The sequence below is a fragment of the Gopherus evgoodei genome, chromosome 2, assembly GCF_007399415.2.
Source record: "Gopherus evgoodei ecotype Sinaloan lineage chromosome 2, rGopEvg1_v1.p, whole genome shotgun sequence".
Taxonomy (NCBI): domain Eukaryota; kingdom Metazoa; phylum Chordata; order Testudines; family Testudinidae; genus Gopherus; species Gopherus evgoodei.
In genome coordinates, this window is record NC_044323.1 from 19340611 (window position 1) to 19365293 (window position 24683).

Genomic DNA, 24683 nt, shown 5'->3' on the forward strand with positions numbered 1-24683 from the left:
CCCCCACCAAAAACACCTGTTCCATACTGCTCCTCTCCCACCCACCCCCAACAACCCTCTAGGTTGACTCCAGGCTCCTTCCCTCTCCCTCACTTCCTCCGTTACCCCTGACACTCCCAAGCCTTTGCACTGCTTCTGACAGGTGCAGGAAACACAGTTCTGTATTTTAAAATTCTGTAATAATATGTCTAGTATGGAATCTATATTTTTTACAATTTTTTTTGTCTGCATTGTTACAGATATACTTGCTGAGAGATATTTTGAAATAAATTACTAAAATAATTGAAACTGGCATGATTATATTGTGTTATTTTGACAATGAAAATATGCAGAATTTTGCAGAATTTTAAAATATTGTGCACAGAATTTTTAGTTTTTTGGTCCAGAGTTTTTAAGTTTTTGATGCAGAATTCCCCCAGGAGTAACTACTTATGCTAAATAATCTGTTCCACCAGTGACATTCCGAGGCCAGCTCTACAGTACAGACCTATATCAGCATAATTACATTGCTCAGGGGAAAAATCCACATGCCTGAGCAACATAGTTATATTGACCTAATCCCCCAAGTAGACAGCACTATGTTGATGTGAGAGTTTCTCCAGTCAACATAGCTACTGCATCTTGGGGAGCTGGATTAACTACGCTGATAGAAGAAGCTCTCCTATTGGCATATGAGGGTCTTCACTTAAGTGTAGAGCTGCCTTCAGCAAGTTTCCCAAAGCTGAAGAAGAACTCCATGTAAACTCAAAAGCTCTCTCTCACCAAGAGAAGCTGATCCAATAAAAGATATTATCTCACCCACCTTGTCTCTCTATCACAGTTGGTATTGTTGGCAGCTTCAACAGAAACACCAAAGACTGAATGGACATAGAAAGAGCTGTGCTTTTGACTGCACTAGTTCCCTCTTGGATAGTGCCGAGATGAATTTTTTTCTGTTGCCTGTGCTGTTCTTATTTGGTGAATAAACAGAGGACTTCATGTTCCAGAGCTGTCAAAGCGGTGGACTCCTATAAAATCTGGGATAACAATTAAAAGAAATGAATTAATGTACTTTCTCTACTGAGGTTGGGATTTTCTAAAAGGATTAAGGGAGTTAAGTGCCCAGTCCCCAGAGAAATTCATTGCGCACTGGGCACCTAACTCTGTTTGGCCCTTTTGAAAAACTTCTGGAGAGGGAAATAACTGATCTTGTTCTTAGACCAGACCATGCTGGGCTGGGGTTTGCCTAGAGAATTTACAATGAGCAGAATCCTCTGAAACCAGCAAGCACAATAGCTAGAACGAATTAATCTGTTGTTAACAAGAAACTATGCTCAGAGTGATACTGTCACTGCTTTGATAACACGTTACACACTCATAAGTTTCAGAGTAGCAGCTATGTTAATCTGTATCTGCAAAAAGAACAGGAGTACTTGTGGCACCTTAGAGACTAACACATTGATTTCAGCATGAGCTTTCGTGAGCTATAGCTCACTTCTTTGGATGCATAGACATGGTGGTGATAAGGACCATATAAGAATCAGGATAGACAGTAGTTCAAAAACCGTAAGTTATGCCTCCAAAAAACTGTCTGGTTTAAAAATTAAGAGATTTAAAAAAAATAAAATTGGGGTTCTTTTAATTTGCCTTCCAGTTTCTGAGACTTCTGGTTCACCTTTTCAAGCTTTTCCTCACAACTTTTATTTTTAAACGAAAGCTGAGATTCCAGGGGAGCACATCAGAAGAAAGAAAAAAAAACCACCAAGTGTGAAACTTACAATAAAATTATGTAACATGTCAACCATGTATTAGATAGCTACCAAGCTCTTACAGTATAAATCAGAGATTTAATAGGCCAGAAGCAACCACTGTGATCATCTAGCCTGCTCTTCTGTATTACACAGATACTAGAACTCCTCCAAAATAATTCCTAGAGCGTATCTTTTAGAAAAACATTCAATCGCAACCTAAATATTGGCCGAGCTGGAGAATCCACCACAACCCTTAGCAAATTGTTCCAATGATTAATTACCCCCGTTAAAAATTTACATCTTAATTTCCAGTCTGAAGTTCTCCAGCTTCAACTTCCAGGTATTGGATCATGTTATACCTTTCTCTACTTGACTGAAGAGTCAATTAGCAATATTTGTTCCCCATGTAGGTATTTATAGACTGTGATCAAGTCACCTCTTAACCTTCTCTTTGCAAAGCTAAATAAATTGGGGTCTATCACAGTAAGGTACATTTTCTAATCCTTTAATCATGCTGGGGGGGGGGTGTCTTTTCCTATCCACAATTATGCATTACAGGATGGCATTAGGTCTATTGGCCACAGCCTCACACTGGGAGGTCACATCCAGCTGATTATATACCTGGACACCCAGATTTTTATTAGTCGTTGAGATTTTGGCACCTACAGTGACCAGATGTTCTCATTTTATAGGGACAGTCCCAATATTTGGGGCTTTGTTTTACATAGGCTCCTATTGCCCCCTCACCCATGTCACAATTTTTCACATTTGCTGTCTGGTCACCCTAGACACCCTGGGGATCTAAGGTCAGCAAGGTGCAATGCATCTTGGCCCTGCAGCCCTGGGGTCTGTCCCACAGGACTCAACACAGAGCATCCAGACCCAGTGCAGCTCAGACGCCTTCCAGGTCTCCACCCCACGACCTGGGTGGCGCCATCTCTTGGGGTGGCCGCCCTGTGGCTGGGTGCCCCCAGGGGGCGTGTGACTCCCTTCGCCCCCGCCCCGAGGGTCACTTCGGGCCATGGCTCGCGGCCTCGGGCGGGGCTCAGGACAGGCTGCTGGGGACCCAGGGGGCGCGTGCCTGGTGCGGAGCGACGTGCCATGACGGCCTCGCACATGCCCCCCCGTCGCTCTACAGCCGCTCAGCGCGCCGCCTACGGCCAGCAGGTGGCGCCGCAGCTCGCTCTCCCTGTCCCTCCCCCCCTTCCGCCTCGAGGGAAGAAGGCGAGGTCGTTCCAGAAACTTCCGGAAATAGGGGGCGTTAGCGGAAGTGACGTTCCGGAGTGCGACGCAATTTCTGGTTGTGGCTGCCCGGCCAGCGCTGCTGCTTTAATCGCTGCTGCTCGGAGAGAAGGGAGCGCGTCGGCCGTGCAGGGTGAGCCGGGGGCTCGCGGGGGAGGGCTGAGCCGCGATGGCCGGGGCTGCGTCGGGCCGGACCCGGGGGGGAGGGGTGGGTGGAATGTGAGGCGAGCTCTCGCCCTCAGCAACAGTGTTGTTGGTGATGGAGCCGCCCCCCCCCTTCCGCGGGCTGCAGAGCGGTGGGGGAGGGGAGCGAGCGGAGGCTCCCACTGCTGCCTGCGCCCGAGCCGCTGTGGGGGCGCTGGGCCGCCTGGACTGGCGCCATATTCGCTGGGGGCGGTCGGGCCTACGGCGAGCCTTGACCTGAGCGCTGGGGTGAGGCGGGACCTGACGTCGGCCGCCGTGGGAAGGGGGAGGATGCGGCGCTAGGCTCCCAGCTCTGGGGCTCGGTTACTCTGACCGGCCGCTGGGTGCCCTGGAGAGGCGCCGCCGCTCTGAGCAAGGGAAAGGCCCGTGCTGGTTCCTCGCATCGAGGCGAACTCAGGTTGCGCCAGATCTCCGAGGGATCGAAGGCTGCTCGCGCGTGGGGCGGCGAGAGAGCTCGGAGCACCCCGGGGCGCTCGCAGGTAACGAAGAGCTGACTCCCAGGAGCCGGTGTGTAGCCGCCTCTTCACTCCGATGCCGCCTCCAGTCTTGCGGGTGGCTCCGTGTGCTAGTTTTTTCCTAAAAGGCAAGCGAGGAAAGCAGCCACTGAACCACATGCTACCGCTGGAGTTCTTGTACGTTGCTTGTTTCCAGCAAAACTTTCACGCACTTGTGAGTTTCCTGCTTCAGTAAGTTAGGGCAACAGTAGCAGCTCAGGGTGTTGTTCGAAAAGACAAGGGGCCTTGGATGTTTTGTATCTGATGTTGCCAAGTTTCAACTCCCAGTGTCCCTGTGAAGGTGAGGCAGATAGATGGTTCATGTCATCACTACTTGTAGGATTACTGGGATGGCAGTGAGTGGGCAAGTGGTGTCTCTGGTCTTGGTAATACAACTTGAAACTAGCTTCAGTGTGATCACAACTAATATGATTTGAAGTTGACTTGTCTGTAAAACTAGTTTCCTCTTTGAGGCAAGAAGACCATAGAACAAGTTATTCAGGGCGCAAGGATCATTGAAGCCCTTTCTCATTATGTTTTAACTCTAACTTTATAACAAAATAGATAGAAATTGGTGTGTTTAGCATAGAGCATTGTTCTACCTGGGCCAAGATGACGTTGTAGAAGCTAAACTTTTGTAACAAGGTTTTAAATGCGTATAGTCAAGCTTGTCACCTGGCATTGCAATTTAGTTGTCAGTCTTGTGCATGGTGGATAAAAATGTAATGATTCTTAAGAAAAAAATAAAAGAAAATTGGATTTTTATTTAATTTTTTCCCTCAAAGCATTTCATCAAAAAAATCTGATCTAAAGATAATTAAAATTAAGATACACTATAGCTGAAAAATATCTCATCATGGAATAGGGATTATACATTCTAATTCTATAGTATGAGATTATATATTCATGTAATATTTAAGAAAAGTTTTGTAAATGAATTCTAATAGTTCATGGATTTATGGGGTTCCAGGGGCTTCTGTATAGATTATTTAGGTTAATCTTTCTATCTACCCAGTGGGACTCGGTGCTCAGTCATACCATCAGAGATGCTTAGTTTTGCAGTTCTCAAACTGTGGATTTGTGTCTCCAGAAATAACATACTTGTTAACAGCAAAAATGTTTTTAAATAAATATATAGAGGTGAGAAATAACAGACGTCAACCCTATTGTCCCTCTGCAAATTTGTGTACACAGAGTCAATCCCTTACCTCTCTAAAAGTACAAAGTTTTAAAAAGCTCAACGAACAGAAGACTATGGGGGGCAGAATAGATCTGGACAAGGAGAAGAAGCCTGGAGATAAATGTGGGAAGGGAGGGACAGACAGTAGAAACAAAAATGAAACTGTTTGAGCACCATACCCTAGATGTCTTGAGGTCTTTCTGAGCGTAGCCTTCATTGATTTGAGATCTACCATTCTCTCACTAGAAGGGGAAAACCTGTAATGGCAGCAGGCCATAGAAGAGACACAGTTTGGGAATAAGAACCATTCAAAAAATATGTTTGCCGCTGATCTTTTAAAGAGAGACACACCAGTGAACTGGCAGAAATCACTTAAGCACTTGGGTTAGAGACTGTTGAAGTGATAATCTCACTTTTAACAGCAGTAGCTTCTGCCGGTGTAAAAAGAATATTTTCTTCCTTTGGACTAATTCATTCCAAATTGAAAAATCATTTGGGATCTGAAAAAGCAGAAAAGCTTGGTTTTCTTTTCCAGGTTATGAATAAACAGGAAACTGAAGGTGAAGACAACTGAGTTAACTGCAGAAGCCAATATTTTAAGTTTCTCATGTTGATCTGGCTGACACAGTTGATTTGATTTTTTTTTTAAAGTTCCTTTAGCTATTTTAGTTAAAAACAATTTTAACAAAAACAAACCTGATTTTTAAAAAACTTGAATGTTGAACTAAATTCATATGCTTGTTTTGTTAAAATATTGTTTGCTGAAGAAGAAAATCCAGAATACATAATGATGTTGTTGTTTTAGTTAAATAAAACAATTTAAGTGTCTATCAAGTGATGTTCTCCTCCTAATATAGCATGGCAAGAAAGTCCTCCAAATAGTAATGATAAACCTGCTGAATTGGAGATATTTATGAAGTTATTGGGAGGTGAACTATCTGCTTCAATTACCTTTGGTAAATGAAATAACCAAACAATCCATTCATCTTCTGATATAGCTGTAAAACTATTCTGAAAAGTTTTTTTAAAAATAAATCACTTTAAAAATGTATAGTGTGTACCTTCTAAAAACGAAACCTACATCTATCTCTGAGTTGTGAAGAATATGTATTAAGGTTATAACAATGAAAAAGAAAGCAGTTTTAAGTAGAAATCGATGATTAAATCGAGTCTTCCTGACTAATGATTTAAATCAATTTGACTTAAATCAAATCCACCCTGGTTTCGTGTATAGAATGAGAAAAAAACATGGTTTTGGCCTAGTTTGAGTGATGGGAATGGTCTTGGGCTCTGTTAGTTCAATGCTCTGATTATATGGTCCTTTGGCAGTTGTTACTGTTCTTCTGAAGGGTGAATAATCATATGGGTCTGGATTCTTCAGTTTTTGGAGTATGAGGTATTGTGTAATTCCAGTTAGAAAAGGTGTTTGTCTCCAGATGGGGAGGTGTAAGAACTTAGCAGTTAAGTTAAACAGTAGTTATATTACCTTACTGGGCTGACTGACTAGCTGAAGTCTGTGTGAACCAACGGGCAAATTTGCCAGGACACTTGTAATTTTTTTTTAAATGTGAAAAACAGAGAATGGACAAATTACGTAAAGGTTGGTTTTATAAGTTAGTTCATTGATTTGAGCCTTATAGATAGTCCTTGTGTTAGCTCTGTCTATGACCACAGAGCGCTTCTTATCAGATGGTTTCAGAGTAGCAGCCGTGTTTGTCTGTATCCGCAAAAAGAACAGGAGTACTTGTAGCACTTTAGGGTATGGCTACATTTGGAATTTCAAAGCGCTGCCCTGGCAGCACTTTGAAGTGTGAGTGTAGTCAGAGCAGCAGTGCTGGGAGAGAGCTCTCCCAGCGCTGCATGTAAACCACATCCCTTACGGGTGTAGCTTGCAGCACTGGGAGCCGCGCTCCCAGCACTGCTGCCCTGATTACACTGACGCTTTACAGCGCTGTATCTTGCAGTGCTCAGGGGCGTGTTTTTTCACACCCCAGTTGCAGCGCTGTAAAGTGTGAGTGTAGCCAAGGCCTTAGAGACTAACAAATTGATCTCAGCATTAGCTTTCGTGAGCTATAGCTAGCTCACTTCTTCGGATGCATAGAATGGAACATACAGACAGGAGATATTTATACATACAGGGAACATGAAAAGGTGGAAGTATGCATACCAACAGGAAGAGTCTAATCAATTGAGATGAGCTATCAGCAGCAGAAGGAAAAAAAAACTTTTGAAGTGATAATTAAGATGACCCATAGAAGGTGTGAGGAGAACTTAACATAGGGAAATAGATTCAATTAGTGTAATGACCCAACCATTCCCAGTCTCTTTAGGCCTGAGTTAATTGTATCTAATTTGCATATTAATGCCTCTTTCTAGTTTCTTGGACTGAATTCATTTTGTTAGTGGACTGTTGAGTTGTTTATATTTTGTCACAAGAAAATTATTACTAATGTCCAGTGAAAACATGAAAATAACTTTCCATTGAAATTTAGAAGTGAAAACAGCTAGGTTTTTTGACTTGTAGCTAAACAACTAGTCCCAGCAAAATCAAAACTTCAGATATAAATCAGCATAATTTCAGAGCGCTATAATATGTTAAAAATAAACCTGTCAAGTTTCTCAAACTTTTTTCACCTCCCAAAAAAGGATTTCATCAATTCTTTTAGAAAAATTCTCAAATAATTTTTTTAAATCTCTGAAAAAAAATCTTAACTTTTGAAATGTTTTATTTTCTCATAGTGGGGAAATTCTCGCTTGCGGGCGGGGGGGGGGAAGGAAGGGAAGTAAAAATAGGAAGTGCAGAGGAGAGAAGGAAAATCCTAAAAATTCAAAACCATTTTCTTCAAACAAGCAATTTTCAGATATTTTCATCAAAAAATCAATTTCAACCAGCTTTTACACAAAAGTTATTGCCTTTTTTCAGCATAACCTGTTTTTCTGCCTCAGTTACTTTCGGTTTCCGCAAGTTAATTGTTTTCCAGTGCCGTCTTCCATCATGGATAACACTTCAGGATTTTTTTTAAATTTTAATATAGGGTTTTAAACATTTATTTCAAATTGGAAATTCAGTCTGTTAAGCCCCCAAACTTCACATATTGAAATCCTTTAAACTGAATAAAAGAAAGTCAAAGTCAAACCACAACTTGTGGAAGTCATTGTTTCAGCACCTGGAACCAGAGTCTGTCCCTGTAGTGTCACAGCAACTATTACTGGGAAGCTGCCTGTAGCATCCTCAGGAAGGCTCCTCAGGTGGGGATATGAGCTTCCCCTAAGATCTATTCTTAATTTGATGGCTGGCTGGGAAGGATCCATTCTAGACTGAGAGCCTTTGCCTAGTGGGCATTCATAATTTCAGATGCAAAAATGATCCATTCATACAAATAGGATAATCATTCAGCAAATCATAAAATTCCCAATGATCTATGACATGACTTGCATAAAAGACATCCAAATTATGTCATAATCATATCATAATATCATTGTGAAGAATATGGGATGGAAATGTGACACTGCACCTCAATTCCCAAGAAGTCCCAATTCCTAACAGTAGTGGGGCAATGCAGGGAGAAGGAAAATGAGGATTGTAATAATATTAACTTGGTATTTCCATGGTGCTTATAAGCACTGGTCTGGGACCAGCACCCCATTGTACAAACTCAGCAAAAAGATGGTACCCCTGCCTGAAGGAGCGTAAGTCCAAGTGAAGGTGTCCCAGTACAGGAACCCCTGCTGCCTACTGGTCGTCTTACAATTTGCCAGAGAAACTGCTCCCTGGATCAATGGGTTACCTGTTTGTTTATTTTACTCACTTAACAGCCCTACTAAATACACAAATGGTGGGAGGAGGGGGGAACTATATTGGTGCAAATTAGAGAAACCCCCCAAACAACAAAACTTATTAATGTTATGCAGCTTTTTTTAACCAATGTAGTATTTTATCTATTGTCTACCCTCCTCCCCATTGCACTTGTAAACAATAGTAGAATACCATCTATTTAAATATTTTTGGGCGTTTTCTAAATTTTCAAATAGATTTCAGTTACAGTACCTAATACAAAATATACAGTGCTCACTTTAGATTTCTAATTACAAATATTTGCACTATAAAAACCAAAAGAGATAGTATTTTTCAAGTACCGTAGTGCAGTCTCTTTATCGTGAAAGTTGAACTTACAAATGTAGAATTATGTTCAAAAAATCCTGCATTCAAAACCAAAACAATGTGAAACTTTAGAGCCTACAAGTCCACTCAATCCTATTTCTTGTTTAGCCACTCGCTCAGACAAACAAGTTGGGTTATGTTTGCAGGAGATAATGCTGCCCACTTCTTGTTCACAGTGTCACCTGAAAGTGAGAACAGGTGTTCGCATTGGACTTTTGTAGCCGGCATTGCAAGATATATATGTGCTAGATATGCTAGACATTGATATGCCCCTTCATGCTTTGGCCACCAATCCAGGGACCATACTTCCATGCTGAAGACACTCAGTTTAAAAAAAAAATTAAATTGTGACTGAACTCCTGAAGGAAGGGGGGAAAGATTTGTATTTCTCCAGCTCTGTTTTACCTGTGTTCTGCCATATAGTTCATGTTATAGAATTCTCGGATGGTGACTCAGCACATTTGTTTTAAGAACACTTTCACAGCAGATTTGACAAAACACAAAGAAAGCACCAATGTGAAATTTCTAAAGATAGCTTCAGCACTCAACCCAAGGTTTAAGAATCTGAAGTGCCTTCCAAAATGTGAGGGATGAAGTGTGGAGCATGCTTTTGGAAGTTTTAAAAGAGCAACACTCTGATGCAGGAACTACAGAAGTGGAACCACCAAAACAGAAAATCAACTTTCTGATGGTGGCATCTGACTCAGAGGATGAAAATGAACATGCATCAGTCCACACCGCTTTGGATCCTCTGGAATGGTGGTTGAAGCATGAAGGGACATTTAGAGCCTCTGGCATGTAAATATCTTGCGACGCTGGTTACAACAGTGCCATGCGAACACCTGTTCTCACTTTCAGGTGACATTGTGAACAAGAAGCAGGCAGCATTATCTCCTGCAAATGTAACCAAACCTGTTCCTCTGAGTGGTTGGCTAACCAAGAAATAGGGCTGAGTTTATTAGTAACAAAATCTAGGTTTGTAAATTGCACTTTAGTGCAATCTCTATCATGAAAGTACTTGTATGAAGTGAATTGTAAACAAAAGAAATAGTATTTTTCAATTTTTACAGTGCAAATATTTGTAATAAAAAATAAGTGATCATTGTACACTTTGTATTCTCTATTTCTGTAATAGAAATCAATATATTTGGAAATGCAGAAAAAATCAAAATTCCAATTGATATCCTATTGTGTATTAAATATAACAGTGGGATTAAAACTGTTATTAATCATGATTAAATTTTGAGTTAATTGCATGAGTTAAATGTGATTGACAGCCCTAGTATTTAGGTTTATGTTTGCTTTATATAAACTAAACCTGAACTTCATAAAACTGGCCATAGAGGCTGCATGCTCTAAATTTGTTATGCATTTAAACTGTGTGTATTTTTTTTATTAAACAATTTGAGAAAGCTAATTTCAGGAACGTGGAACTTGAATCACTTAAACCATTTACTCACAAGGGTATGTTAGTGTGATGGGTTCAGTGACAGACCTCCTTGGGACTTGTCACCAAATGTGCTGAGAATACCTCTGAACCCATTTTCCCTGCCAGCTTGGGACTCCAGAACCCCATCCTATTGAGCCAGACATGCTAGCCTTCTGCAACACAGACCCAGGTCTGGGTCATGCTCCCGAAGCTGCAGACTTTAACCAAAAACTGCTGAGCAGGTCACTTATATCCAGTTCCCAATGGGATCCAAACCCCAAATAAATCCATTTTACTCTTTATAAAGCTAATACAGGGTAAACTCATAAATTGTCCATCCTCTATGACACTGACAGAGACATGCACAGCTGTTTGCTCTCCCAGTTATTATTCACTTACTCTGAGTTTATCAATAAACAAGTGATTTTATTAAATATAAAAAGTATTATTTATGTGGTTTCAAGTAATTGTAGACAGAACAGTTACCAAGCAAAATAAAACACGTCTAAGCCTAATATATTAAGAAACTGATTACAAGTAAGCCTCAACCTCAGAGATGTTCCAAAAAGCTTTAACAGACTAGACTCTTTCCTAGTCTGGGCCCAGTCCTTTCCCCTGGTACAATTCTTGTGAGTTCTAGCAGGCATCTTAGGAGAAAAGCAGGGGCTTTCTCATGACTGGGACCACCCTTGTCTGCTCTCTTCCCTTTTTATAGTTTTGGCACAAGGCAGGAATCCTTTGTCTCTCTGGATTCCTCCCCCCGCCCCCTTTCTAAATGGAAAAGCCTCAGGGTTAAAATGGATTCCAGTATCAGATGACATGGTCACATGTCACTGTAAGACCTCATTTTTCATTAACCATGGACTGGCACGCACACCTATACAGGAAGGCTTGCAGGTAAATAAGCCATTTACAACCAATTGTCCTAGTCAATGGGAGCCATCAAGATTCTAAACCAGCATTAATGGCCCACAGTTTGCATAATTACAGTAGGACCTCAGAGTTGTACTTCATATTCCTAGTTTTAGATACAAGAATGATACGTTCATACAAATAGGATGAATATATTCAGTAGGTTATAACCTTTGTAATACCTTACAAGAGACCTTTTGCATAAAGCATATTCCAGTTACGTCATATTCACACTTATAAACATATATTTCCATAAAATATACAGATTGCAGTGTCACAGTTAGCTTCCTAGTTTTAACTAAATAAAAGCTTTTCTGTTCTACTGCAACTAAGTCACTGTTTAGAAAAACTGGGGCCATATCTGTACTTACCGGGGATCGATGCTGCTCTGGTCAATGCATTGGGGTCAATTTAGCATATCTAGTGAAGACCTGCTAAATGGACCACAGAGTGCTCTCTGATCAACTCAATTATTCCATTGGAATGAGAGGAGTAAGGTAAGTCAGCAGGAGAGCGTCTCCCGTCAACACAACGGGGTATAGGCACCGCAGTAAATCGACCTACGCTATGTTGACTCTAGCTATGTTGCTTAGGTCAATTTACTCCGGTAGTGTAGACAAGGCCTCAGTCTTAAACTTTCCTCAGTTGGTCTTAGGTTGCTATAAACCATAGCCTTTGCTGGCTTAATTGATTCTATATTAATTCCTCTTCTTAACTAGTAATCCCTACATTTGTGACTCAGTGCTCAGGCTTTGTTTGTTTGCAGTGGTGTGAAGGATACGTATAGCTGCACACTGCAGTTTAAGGCTCTGGCGTAAAGGCACCGGTGTATTATGCTGCAATATAGACATTGGAGGCACTCAATGGACGTGTAGAGAGCCATGCAGGGAATATAGCCTAAGATTCTGGTGTGCCTGTGCTCTTTTCATCTAAGCAGTGCCTCACTGGCTACGCTGCTTTTTGTACCCTTAGTGTGTGCAGTTTCCGTACTCTACATGCTGCCATAAGTAGACCTACCTTTAGTGAGATGATTCTGGCTTCTTGTAAACTTCTAGTTTTTCTTCCATTTGATCATTCATTTTTACTGTGCAAATTCTTGTACAGTTGAACTTTGCATAGGGACTTCTTGCCAACTGATAGCTTGTGATAGGAAGTTGTTTTTCAGTGGCAGCACTAATTTCACAAATATCTGAAGTAGCAGATCATGATACAGTTTTGGTTTCTAAGCTAGTGTCTAAGTCTGACTTGGATATCTGTGCATTTACCTCTACCCTCTCTGTGCAGCTTGTTTCAGGTACCTTTTAATTCTTATAAAAAGCTCCTTTCTGTCTGAAAAAATTGAGTTCTGAGACTAAGCAACTTTTTAAGAGTTTATCAACAGACAATGTAATTGAGCTATGGGACTCGAAACCATTATCTAAACATGGCTGATACAATCTTTATCTCAAATTTTGTTTTAAATACATCAGGCTTATATCCCACGCTGACTTCAAAATGTAAACCCTGTTTCCACATTTTTGATGTCTGTTTAGTTCAATTTAACATAAAAGAGAAAAGTCTTCTGGTCAACTTGTTAGGGACACTAGAGTATCTGTGCTGAATCAGGTCTGAGATCCATATGAAGTCTAGTATCCTGTCCCCAGAACCATGCAGTAGGTTAATATGGGATAATTGGCCTTCCACACTGGGCTTGTCCTGATACTCAAAATATAAGGTTTAGTATCTCTTCCAGAATTCTTTAGCTCTATGATAATTCTGGATATTCTTGATAGCTCTCTGACAAGATTCCAAAAAGGACTGGCTATATAGATTCCAGTGCAGTAAAGTCTGAGACCCGCTGTTAATGCATTGACCGACTGTTCAAAACTGAGGAACAGGATGTAGCCAAAGTTTGGCAAGATTTGTTCTATGTTTGCTGACACAGGTGCAATTATTTTTCCCAGTGTAAACCCGATTTAAGCCAGTATTTACCAGCGCCTGTCCTAAACTACTCTTTTCTCAGGAATTTGCCAAGTCTGCTCCAAGTTTACAATTAATAGAACATACAAGACATTTTGGTATTTGCCGAAGTTCTTGTATATGACACTTTCTCCTGAGGAAGCCTTTCATTTTTATCTTCAAAATTCATTGCTAATCTCAATTGAAAACAAACAAGTAAACCTTTACATGTACCTTAATCTAAAACTAACTTTAAGACCAATTTGTGAAATAGTATAATGCTGTAGCTACAGAAACATACTATAGATGAGTATGTAGGTTCCCTAAATATTTTCCTTCTAAAGTATCTCTTTCACTTTTTTTGATTAAATTTAGATGATTGGGATACTTTTTAAAAAAACTTGGTTAAATACTAGATAAGTCTGTTTCAGTACCTGTTGAAATTCCTTTTTGTTGACTTCATAAAAGTTCTGTTCCTTAAGTGGTCTTGGGGTAGACATTTGGCCCAGTCTCTAATTTAAACACAGTCCCTTCTAGTAACTCTGAAGTTATGGATTTAGCTAGCTTATGGATAAGAGGTAATTAATGGGTAGAATAGTAGCCAAGAGTATTTGAGGTGTGGGCTCTGTATTACCGTGCCTCCCCTCTTTTATTCTTGGGGGTAGAAGATTTCACTTCTGTCGCATTTCTTCTCATTTTTAAGTTGGCTGATTTTTTTTTATGCAAGTTTTTCTTAACTGTAATGCCTTCTACAGACTTGTGTATTTTACTGCATGCTTTCTTGTTCAGTGTTGGCTGCAGCCTGTAGTTGCTGCCAGTTTAATCTTGAACTCATTTTCATTTGGGGCCTCCTTTGAGCGTCTTGCTCTGAAAATGAGTACAGCAAAGTTGGCCTTATTTTAGAGAAGCAGAATTAGAAGGTAAGTGATCATCCTGTTGAGCGTATTCCACATATTTATTTACCCAAATACTACTATTTTTGTTTTTGACACAGAGCTATGCTGTTTGGAAGGGAAACTGTTGTAAATGTAGAGGTAAATAATATACTTCCAAAAGTTTTTTAGTTCATGTGTAGTTTGATTTGACTTGGGGCCACATCTATATATACAGCACGGCAGTGGCACCACTGCACTGATGAAGCAGTGCCTCTTGTGAAGACTGTATGCCAGTGGTCACCAAACTGTGGGGTGTGCCCCCTAGGGAGCAAGGAGGAATGTTCCAGGGGGTGGGGAAGCAGTGTGTCACAGTCCCATACTACCCTCAGCTTTGCTCTGATCTTGTCTGCAGCCCCAGCCCACAGATCCACTGCTGGTTGTGTCCTTGCTCCTGGGAGGCGTGGACAGATTCCATTACGGGTGGTGGAGGGGAGCGTGACATAAAAAGTTTAGGGACTGCTGCTCTATCCTGATGGGAGATAGTCTCCTGCTGACATAGCACTGTGCACACATCACTTATGTCTGTGTAACTTACGTCACTCGCAGGTGGAATAGTCACACATCTGAATGACACAAGTTATGTAGACATAGCTTTGGTTTAGTTTTGTGTCTAGGCATTCAGTTGTCTTTGGCATTCATGTTTAATGACCTTACTTCAAAGTTAATGACTTTTCTTCCCATGTGAATCTGCAGGTGAGTTTCACAGGTGTATGCATTAGCCTATGCTAGGGGTAGTATCTCTTCAAGCTCAGTGGTTAGATAGTATTGAAATTACTTGTATTTTAAGATACCCAAGTCTATATTTTAATCTGCATATGTGACCAGTGGTCACAAAGAGTTAAAACACAATTGATTTCTGAAGATGATAGCGACATTTAAGCAACATGTCACTAGTTGGATAAATCTTTAGAAAATTTTTTTCTGCTGCATTCCTGTACCTTGGCATCATTAGTTTATTTGGCAAATGTATTGTTGTAAACCAGGGGTTCTCAAACTGGAGGTTGGGACCCCTCAGGGGGTCGCAAGATTATTACATAGGGGGTTGTGAGCTGTCAGCCTCCAACCTAAACCCTGCTTTGCAGCCAGCATTTATAATTGTGTTAAATATATTAAAAAGCTTTTCTTAATTTATAAAGGGGTCACACTCAGAGGTTTGCTATGTGAAAGGGTTCACCAGTACAAAAGTTTGAGGGTATGGCTACACTTACAGTTTTGCAGCGCTGGTAGTTACAGCTATTTTAGTACAGCTGTGTAGGGTCAGCGCTGCAGAGTGGCCACACTTACAGCAACCTGTGCTGCAGTGTGGCCACATTTACAGCACTTGCAGCGCTGTTGGGAGTGGTGCATTGTGGGCAGCTATCCCACAGAGCACCTTGTCCCATTTTGGCGCTGTGGCTTGTGGGAAGGGGAAGGAAGTGTGCGGGTCTTTCCGCTTCCTGTTCCAACGCCCTGTGGTGCTTTGCTACACATTCCGATCAGTTTGGCGGCATTGTGATTCTGCAGCATGATTTCTGCGGTTTTTGTTATAAATGGAGCCTGAGCTGCTGAGGACCTTGCTGATGAATGTTGCCAGCACATCACGCATGGCAGTGGAGCTATTCCTTCAGCTGCAAAGTGACAGTGAGGAGTCAGACGATGATATTGAATCGCCTGACGGTGAAGACACTAAATTGCTTGTGGCAGCAACAGATGTGCTCAGCACCGTGGAACGGCGCCTTTGGGCTCGGGAAACCAGCACTCAGTGGTGGGATCACATCGTCCTGCAATCTTGGGATGACGAGCAGTGGCTGCAGAACTTTCGGATGAGAAAAGCCACTTTCATGGCACTGTGTGCTGAGCTCGCCCTTACCCTGCGGCGCAGGGACACGAGATTGAGAGCTGCCCTGCCAGTGGAGAAGCGGGTGGCTATTGCAATCTGGAAGCTGGCAACTCCAGACTGCTTCCGATCGGTGGCGAACCATTTTGGAGTGGGAAAGTCTACCGTTGGAATGGTGCTGATGCAAGTTTGCACAGCCATTAATCGCACCCTGCTAAGAACCACCGTGACTCTTGGGAACGTGCAGGACATTGTGGATGGCTTTGCAGAAATGGGGTTCCCTAACTGTGGAGGGGCAATAGATGGGACGCATATTCCTATTCTGTCACCACCCCACCTGGCATCAGAGTATGTTAATCGCAAGGGGTATTTCTCCGTGGTTCTGCAAGCGCTTGTGGATCACCGTGGGCGTTTCACTGACATTTACTCAGGATGGCCTGGAAAGGTGCACGATGCACGCATATTTCAGAACAGTGCCCTGTTCAGGAGTCTGAGGGCCGGGACTTTTTTCCCAGACCGCAAGATCACAGTAGGGGACGTCGAAATGCCCACTGTGATCCTTGGAGACCCCGCTTACCCCTTAATGCCATGGCTCATGAAACCGTATACAGGGAAGCTTGACAGGAGCAAGGACCGGTTCAACTACAGGCTGAGCCGGTGCAGAATGACTGTGGAGTGTGCTTTTGGCCGTTTGAAAGCCCGCTGGAGGTGTCTTTATGGGAAGCTAGATTTGGGGGAAAGCAGCATCTCCGCTGTTATATCCGCGTGCTGTACCCTCCATAATATTTGTGAAGGGAAGGGTGAAAGATTCAGTGAGGAATGGACCTCCGAGGTTCGACGCCTAGAGGATGAGTTTGCTCAGCCAGAGAGAGCAGGGCTAATAGGGAGGCCCAGGAAAGGGCTTCAAGGATTAGGGATGCTTTAAGGGAGCAATTTGATGCTGAGAGCCAACAGTAATGTTTGGTGCATTTGATGTGCTTTGCTGTACCTTGGGGCACAATATTTACCACTTCCAGCAATAATATAATGTAGTGAAAAAGAAAAAAAATCCTTTATTCAACATACAGTACATAAAAGGCAAGGGGGTTGGGGTGGTGGACTGTACATTCACAGGTTTGAATATGTCCTATTTTGATCACTATTCAATGTCTGCTGCACTTCAGGATTACTGTGCTGCAGGGTAATGGGGGTGGAGTGAACAGGGTAAGAATTATAGTTATCAGGGCTGGTAGGTGATCGTACAGGTGTTGGGGGCAGCTGGGGGTAATAAGAAACTGGTTGCTGGAGAAAGTTGTTTTGTGGAAATACGGGGGAACAAGAAAGAGGGCTTTGGGAGCGCTGTGGGTTACAACGGTACATATTTGTCTGCATGGCTACGAGAGACTCGAAAGACTCAGTTTGGCGAGCCAGGAGGCTTATCTGCTTTGTGGTTTTTTTGGCAGACAATTCCTTTCTCCTGCTTTCTGTTTGCCTCCATTCATGTACACTCTGTCTCCATTCATACATTTTCTCTCTCCATTCCTGTTTCTTCCTACTTTTTCTGTTGTAGTGATTCATAACTGATTTGATCAATTCCTCTTTTGATTTTCTGGGATTTCGTCTCAAGTTCTGCAATCTACGTGAGGCCGGTGATCTGGCTGCATTAGTCAAGGTCACTAGAAAAAAGAGAGAGAGAACCATGTAATACACAGAGGCTACATTGTTTATTATCACACAGTGAAGGACTTTTTAGACTTTTGGTGGCATCCTTCTCACATAACACAGAGAGGGCAGGGAAGCTAAAGTCATGGCGAGCAATGGGGTGAGTGGTTTTCCCCTGAGTTCCCCTTGGGAGTGGGAATTGACCGATGGGTCACTGGGGTTTATCTGCAATGGGTACAGGAGGTAGCTGGTATCCTGAACAGGGGACAGTAGTGAACAGGAAGGTGGCGAGCTGCTGGGGGGAGGAGGGGTTGGGCTTTGGTACGCGTTCATGCTGTCCTGCTGGTGGGGGGGGAGGGGAGTGCACCGCGGGGCTAGCTGCGTGCTGGGAGGGGGGTGCATAACACCAGAGCGCACCGCGGGGCTAGCTACGTGCTGGGAGGGGGGTGGGGAACACCGGAGCGCACCACAGTGCTGGATGCCTGCTTGGAGGGGGGTGCATAACACCGGAGCACACCGCGTGGCTGGCTACGTGCTTTGGGGGGGGTAAACAACAGAGCGCAATGGGCTGGGGAAACGCGAACCTGGCGCCCTGCACTCAAGTATCCCTAAATTCTCAACAGGGTTTCCTACTGCCAGACATATCACTGCTGCGTGTTACCTGGGAAGAGAGGGAGGGTCTTCTACAGCAATGTGTATACCGCCCTGGCCCCTATGCAGCTTGCCTGTGTGCAGCCATGGTCCCCCCACTCCTCGCTGCACAGTGGATCGGACGAGTTAGCCTGACCGGGACAAGGACCACGGTGGCTCTCCCGATCAACTTGAGAAAGCAAATTGCAAACGCTCTGGCTGCAACTTTTCAAGAGATTACCGAGGCAGATTACAGAGACGTGATAGAGCAAATCAATGGAGGCAGCCATAACCCAAACCCTCCTCTGCCAAAACATAAAAATCTGCTTACCCCGAGCACGATCCTCAGTTTCTTCCTCACCATCAACTTCCTGCTGCTGCGACTGGCTAGCCTCCTCCTGGCTTGAGAAGAGCTCCTGGCTGCATGCCTCCTGGGACTCCGGGGTGTCTCCCTCCACGTCAGTAGCCTCACTGTCAGCTTCCTCTACACCCTCCCCCACTTCTCCCTGCTCTGAACTCTCCATCGTGCTCCTCGGATTGGCAGTGGGGTCACACCCAAGTATGGCATCCAGCTCCTGGTAAAAATGGCAGGTTGTGGGGGCAGCTCCTGAGCGGCGATTTCCCTCATGAGCTTTGCAGTAAGCACTCCTCAGCTCTTTTATTTTGACCCTGCACTGCAACGCGTCCCGTTCATGGCCCCTTCTCATCAAGGACTGCGATATCTGCCCATAGGTATCATAATTTCTCCTTCTGGAGCGCAGCTGTGCTTGCACAGCTTCCTCACCCCAAACACTGATGAGGTCCTGCAGCTCTGCATTGGTCCATGCTGGGGCTTGTTTGGTGCGTGGACGCGTGGTCGCTGATTGATTGATTGAATAATTTCACTCCACACCTGGCTGAGCAAACAGGAAGGGAATTTTTAAAATTCCCGTGGCATTTAAAGGAGGGGTCAGGTGAGCCCAGGACAGTGGAGTTTGCATGATTACCAGAGAGGCTTCTAAGGTATGCTGGGATACCTACTTATGCCACAGAGGTCAATAAAAACGCTGGTGGGTGTTTACACTTGCTGACAGCGCTGGATCCTCTACACCCGAGGCTCGACCGGGTGTACAGCCAGCGCTGCAACCAGGGAGTTGCAGCGCTGGCCGTGCTGTGCAAGTTTGTACACATCCTAAGTTGCAGCGCTGTAACCCTCTCACCAGCGCTGCAACTCTGTAATGTAGCCAAGGCCTGAGTTGGTTCTGTTACACTTTACCCAGAAGTGCTGTTGAAAAGCTATTAGGAGGAATTATGTATTGATTTCAAGGTGTTTTGTCTTCCTAACTATGTGAACAACACCTGCCATATTGTGGATGCTACTGAAATAAAAACATCTGGATTCATGCTAGCTGAAAATGCATTCAAATGGTTTTTGTCTGGGTTGTAGGTCTCTTCTGCACCTGAGAATTGAGCTATAGAGTGATTCCTCTGCCTTTTCTTGATCTTGCATGGAGGGCATTTTTCACACCCAGGCTCCTTCTCTAAAGGGCAGTCAACTCATTCAGCCATTTTTTAGTGAAACACCAATATTTGGATGCCATAGCTATAAACAAACCTAAGAGCTATATATGGAAGGTTAATTGGAAAGAGTCAGTGGACCAGCAGTCTGCTTGCCCCTTGATTCATTGATTGGACTCTGGTCTGTCACTCACTCTCCATTCCAGTTATGACTCTGACAGGGCCACATATTAAGAAATGTGCAGCCCATGAAAAGAACTAACAATCTTTAAATAGGTTTCAGAGTAGCAGCCATGTTAAGCTGTATCCGCAAAAAGAACAGGAGTACTTGTGGCACCTTAGAGACCAACAGATTTATTTGAGCATAAGTTTTCCTGTAAGGAGAGTGATCAGTTAAGGTGACCTATTATTAGCAGGAGAGAAAAAGAGCTGTTTGTAATGGTAATGAAAATGGCCCATTTCCAGCAATTGACGGAGATGTAAGGAACTGTGTTTGTGTGAGGGTGGGAATAAGCATACAGAAATAGTTTTACTTTGTGTCATGGCCCATCCACTGCTAGTCTTTATTCAAGCCTAATTTGATGATGTCCAATTTGCAAATTTAATTCCAATTCAGCAGTCTCTCGTTGGAGTCTGTTTTTGAAGTGACTTTTAGGTCTGTAATCGAGTGGCCAGGGAGATTGAAGTGTTCTCCAACTGTTCTTTGAATGTTATAATTCTTGATGTCTGATTTGTGTCCATTTATTCTTTTACGTAGAGACTGTCTGGTTTGGCCAATGTACATGGCAGAGGGGCACATGATGGCATATATCACATTGAGGTTTTATTCCCAGCTCCTGTCAGTACTGGGCTGAGTAAATATGCTGAATTGGGGGAGGGGGGTAACAAAAAGCTTAAATTGCAGTCTTTAAAAAACAGATGTATGAAGTTAGAATAGTGGCTATAGGACCTCATGCACACTTCTATGAGTAGGTCTTGGTTCCAAAGATATAGAGCTACTGCCTAAGAATTTTTCCCTTAGGCCATGTCCACATTTAACAAAAAAAAGAAAAGAAAATAATCCCTGCCCATTACTCTGGATTTACAAGCATTCTAATTAAACCTGCTTTACTGTGTTAAATGCCAGAAGCCTTGGGAGCTTAGTCTAAACTTCCAACTGACAAAATATCTTTTTATGAACTTTCACTCTTTTATAAATCAGACTCCAGACATATCTGCTTCCTTACAAATTGTCTTTTGATGCTGAATGTGTTGTAAAACAAGCAGGTTAAGTTAAAGCCTAAGCCTCACAGGTCTTGTCTTGCCACCGAGGATTTACAGCAGTGTACAGAGTATATATAGCTATACACTGTGGTGAAAGGCAGGCTGTGTCTACATGCAGCAAGGAAAGGCTCCACCAAGGGAAGACAGTAGGATACTACCATGCTAAAAATAGCAGTGTACATGTCTGAGGCACAGTGTAGGATGTACACTCTAGGGGGTTCAGGCACTGTAGGGCATTCTACTTGCCTAATCCATGGCTCCTTGTCTCCACTGTTATTTATACCTGTGCTACTGGGTGTTCAGTTTCTGTACTTTATATGCCCCCATAAGGGTAGACATACATTAAATGTTCTAATAAAAGGACAGACTTCCTAGTTCTCAGGGAGATTGTAGACCTAGCTGTGCTTAACCCAGGGCCGCTGTAGCTGCATTTTAGGTTTAGGTTAACATCTAGGGCAGTACTAAGCATGGTATTGATACTCTTGTTCCCTGAATTTCAGGCTGTTCATGGCCTTTCAGTAATCCTCTGTCATAGGGCCTTTCTTGACCAGCAGAAAGGTGATGCATTTCAGTTGTTAGCTCACTTGAGTTACCTTAACCTGACTGTCTGCATTTTAGTCTCGAAAGGAACCAGGTAACTCAACTTTAACTTTGTTAGCCGGCATCTTAAACAGGATTTTTTCATTCATGTTACGTCAGTCAACTGAGCTAACGTGACTGAAGACAGTACAAAAATGAAGATGGAGAAATTTTTCTCAACTGTAGTTGACTTCTAGAACTTGTTCATTTTACTGATAAATCATAGTTGCTCCTTGAGGGCACATTCAATAGTCGTTACCACCCAATGACAAATGAAACTTAAGTTAAATCTGGGTTTTTAAAAACGATGATTAGTTCTAATTTTTAGAAAAGGTGAGAATCGTGCATTTCAGAGAACAGCTGACTAGTATGGTAAGTTAACCATAGAATCATTTGACCTAGCTTGTCACAATCAACCTGATTTTGTTTTCCCTATAGTTGCTTATTTCCAGGTTGTATAGTCTTAGAATGGAGTTAGACTACTGTAGGACACAGCAGTCGTTCGTTAGGATTGCTTTTGTAATTTATGCTATATATCCTTCTGTAAGAAGATGTTTACAAGACTTTAGAACTCTAGTTAGATGTACTGGCATATCTAGTAAAACACGTGAACCATTTCTGAGATATACGCAAATGTACTTTCAATTTTAGTTTCTTTATGTTAGATAACAACATAACCCATTGTCAGGGTGGATAAAAATCTTAAACCCTTAAATTGGATTTTGGTATAAATCTTAAACATGTTCTAAACATTGGGAATTATGGCAACCTGTATTAGGGCCTAAATTTCACCACTGAACTAGTGGAAGTCACTGGCCAGTCAGCTGGAACTACTCTGAAGTGATAAACCAGTTTTTTTGAAGCATAGTCTTTTCTGCAGGTGTAAAGAGAACTTTCTGTTTAGTTTGTTCAGCTAGTTCAGTTCAGTGACTAATAGCTCATTCAAAGTTGAGAAACTGATAGGGAGTTGAAAAAGCAGGAAAGCTTACTTTCCCCTTCAATCTGTGAATAACATTTAGATGTAAAAGGATTAGATCTTCTAGTTCTAAAATGTGTATAGAGCACATCCTTCTGATTAGAGGAAAAAAAAACCAGATTATACCAGCAAGTGAGAATCAACTTTTCTCTAGGAAAATGAGTAAAGTAAATTGTAACACAAGCTTAAAAGTGGTGATTTAAATCACTTCACCCTGCCCATTTTTACATTAATGATGCTCCATAGTGTTCATCATCATTTCTAATATGCGATTTCATTCACCTCTCCCCATGAACACAAGGCTTTTTTTGGTCACATCAGCTTGGAACTTTGTACTTAGGCTAAAAGTTTGTGCTGTTTTTTCTTTTGACAGTTGTGACGACTGAGAAGTTGAAGTAAAATCTGTTCCATACTTGCTAAACCATGTGAATAGGCGACTTCATTTTGAAAATGCAATTTCACTAGCACTTTAAATCTTGATAAATTTTCTGTGATTCTGTTAACTTTTTTCAAACTATAAATAAGGACTAACTACTGAACAGAATGTAGTCCAGTTTCTTTAATTCGTTTTGTCACATGCTCCTGTCATACGGTTTCATACCTTGGCTATTTTAAATAGCATTGCTCTAAACAAATTTGAATAAAAATATAGTAACTTAAACATTTTAACTTTATTCAGTGCTGTGCAAACTAGCAAATCCTTTTAAAACCTAATCCCTGTTTGGCTTTCCTAGAAGTTAATTACATATGCCATACAAAAATACAAAGGTAATGTTAGTTGTAGAGCTAAACATGCTAAAGAGGTTTCAGAGTTGTAGCTGTATTAGTCTGGAGTACTTATGGCACCTTAGACTAACAGATTTATTTGGGCATAAGCTTTCGTGGGCTAAGACCCACTTCATCAGATGCATGGAATGGAAAATACAGTAGGAAGATATAGATAGAGATAGAGAAATATAGATACACATAGTACATGAAAATATGGGTGTTCCCATCTTTTCATGTACTGTGTGTTTGTGTATGCAACTCCCATCTTTTCATGTAGCCTCTTGGAGTAATAAAATGTCATAATGCAAGTAAAGACTGAAAGCTCTTCAGGGTAGGGACTGCCTTTTGTATTCGCTACAGCACCTCTTGATCAGAGCAACTGGGTGCTATTGTAACAAATAAGTGTCAAAATTTAGCAATACATATTTTGACTGAGTGAGTGCTTAATCCTGCACTTTTTAATGTGCTCAACATACTGGGAGTGCAGAACATCTCTAATCCACAAACTACTTGTTTGGAGGAAATAGTGAATTAGCAACAGATCTATTTTGAATATTAGTATTTACCTTGGGAAAATGAACCCATAACTGGGTGTAGCTGAACTGAAGCGGAACATGATTAAACTGCAAACATAGCCAAGGACAAATTCTGTACAGTGCCATCTCATACAAAAGGTAACTTGATCTATGACAACTTTTTTTTTCTAATTCATTTGCAGTTTCAGACATGAAACTATTGCAGGCGTTCAGAACGATTACTGAAGCATCCTTGCAAATTCTACTTTATCATGGGCACAGGGCTGGCTTTAGGAACTGCAGGGCCAGATTTGAATTCCTGTCAGTGGTCCGGGTCTTCGGTGGCACTTCGGTGGTGGGAGGGAGCGGTCCTTCACTCACTCCGGGTCTTCTGTGGCACTGAAGAATCCCCCCCACACACACACACCGCCGAAATGCCACCGAATTCCCGGAGCAAGTGAAGGATCCCCTGCTGCTGAAGTGCCACCACACACCCGGACCACTGCCAGGTGAGTAACAAAAAATTTAAAGGCATCTAAGGCGTGGGGCCCGATTCCGGGGAATTGGCCTAAAGCTGACCCTGCATGGGCAAGTAACCTTTTTGTTTTAAAGAAAAAATAAAATATAAGTAGGTCTACATCATGAATGCAAAGGTTGACTTTTTGCCTTTGTTGGTAAGTTTTCATGACCATTTTGCAAGCCTACATCAAAAGGGATGTGGAAATGTCAGATTTTTCTCAGCTGCTGGATTATAATTTTTTTTTCTTGTTCA

The 24683-nt window shown here is 42.3% G+C and overlaps 1 protein-coding gene across 2 annotated transcripts in view; it reads left to right on the plus strand.

The window, feature by feature from the left end:
* Positions 1 to 2996: 2996 nt before the first annotated feature.
* Positions 2997 to 24683, plus strand: part of DNAJB6 (DnaJ heat shock protein family (Hsp40) member B6) — a 98690-nt gene continuing 77003 nt past the window's right edge. The window contains exon 1 of one of the 2 annotated variants that reach the window (XM_030550105.1): positions 2997 to 3105. The gene's annotated coding sequence lies outside the window, so the exon portion shown is untranslated. Of the gene's footprint in view, positions 3106 to 3439; positions 3656 to 24683 lie in introns of those variants that run through there. The other variant, XM_030550106.1, reaches the window with a different exon arrangement.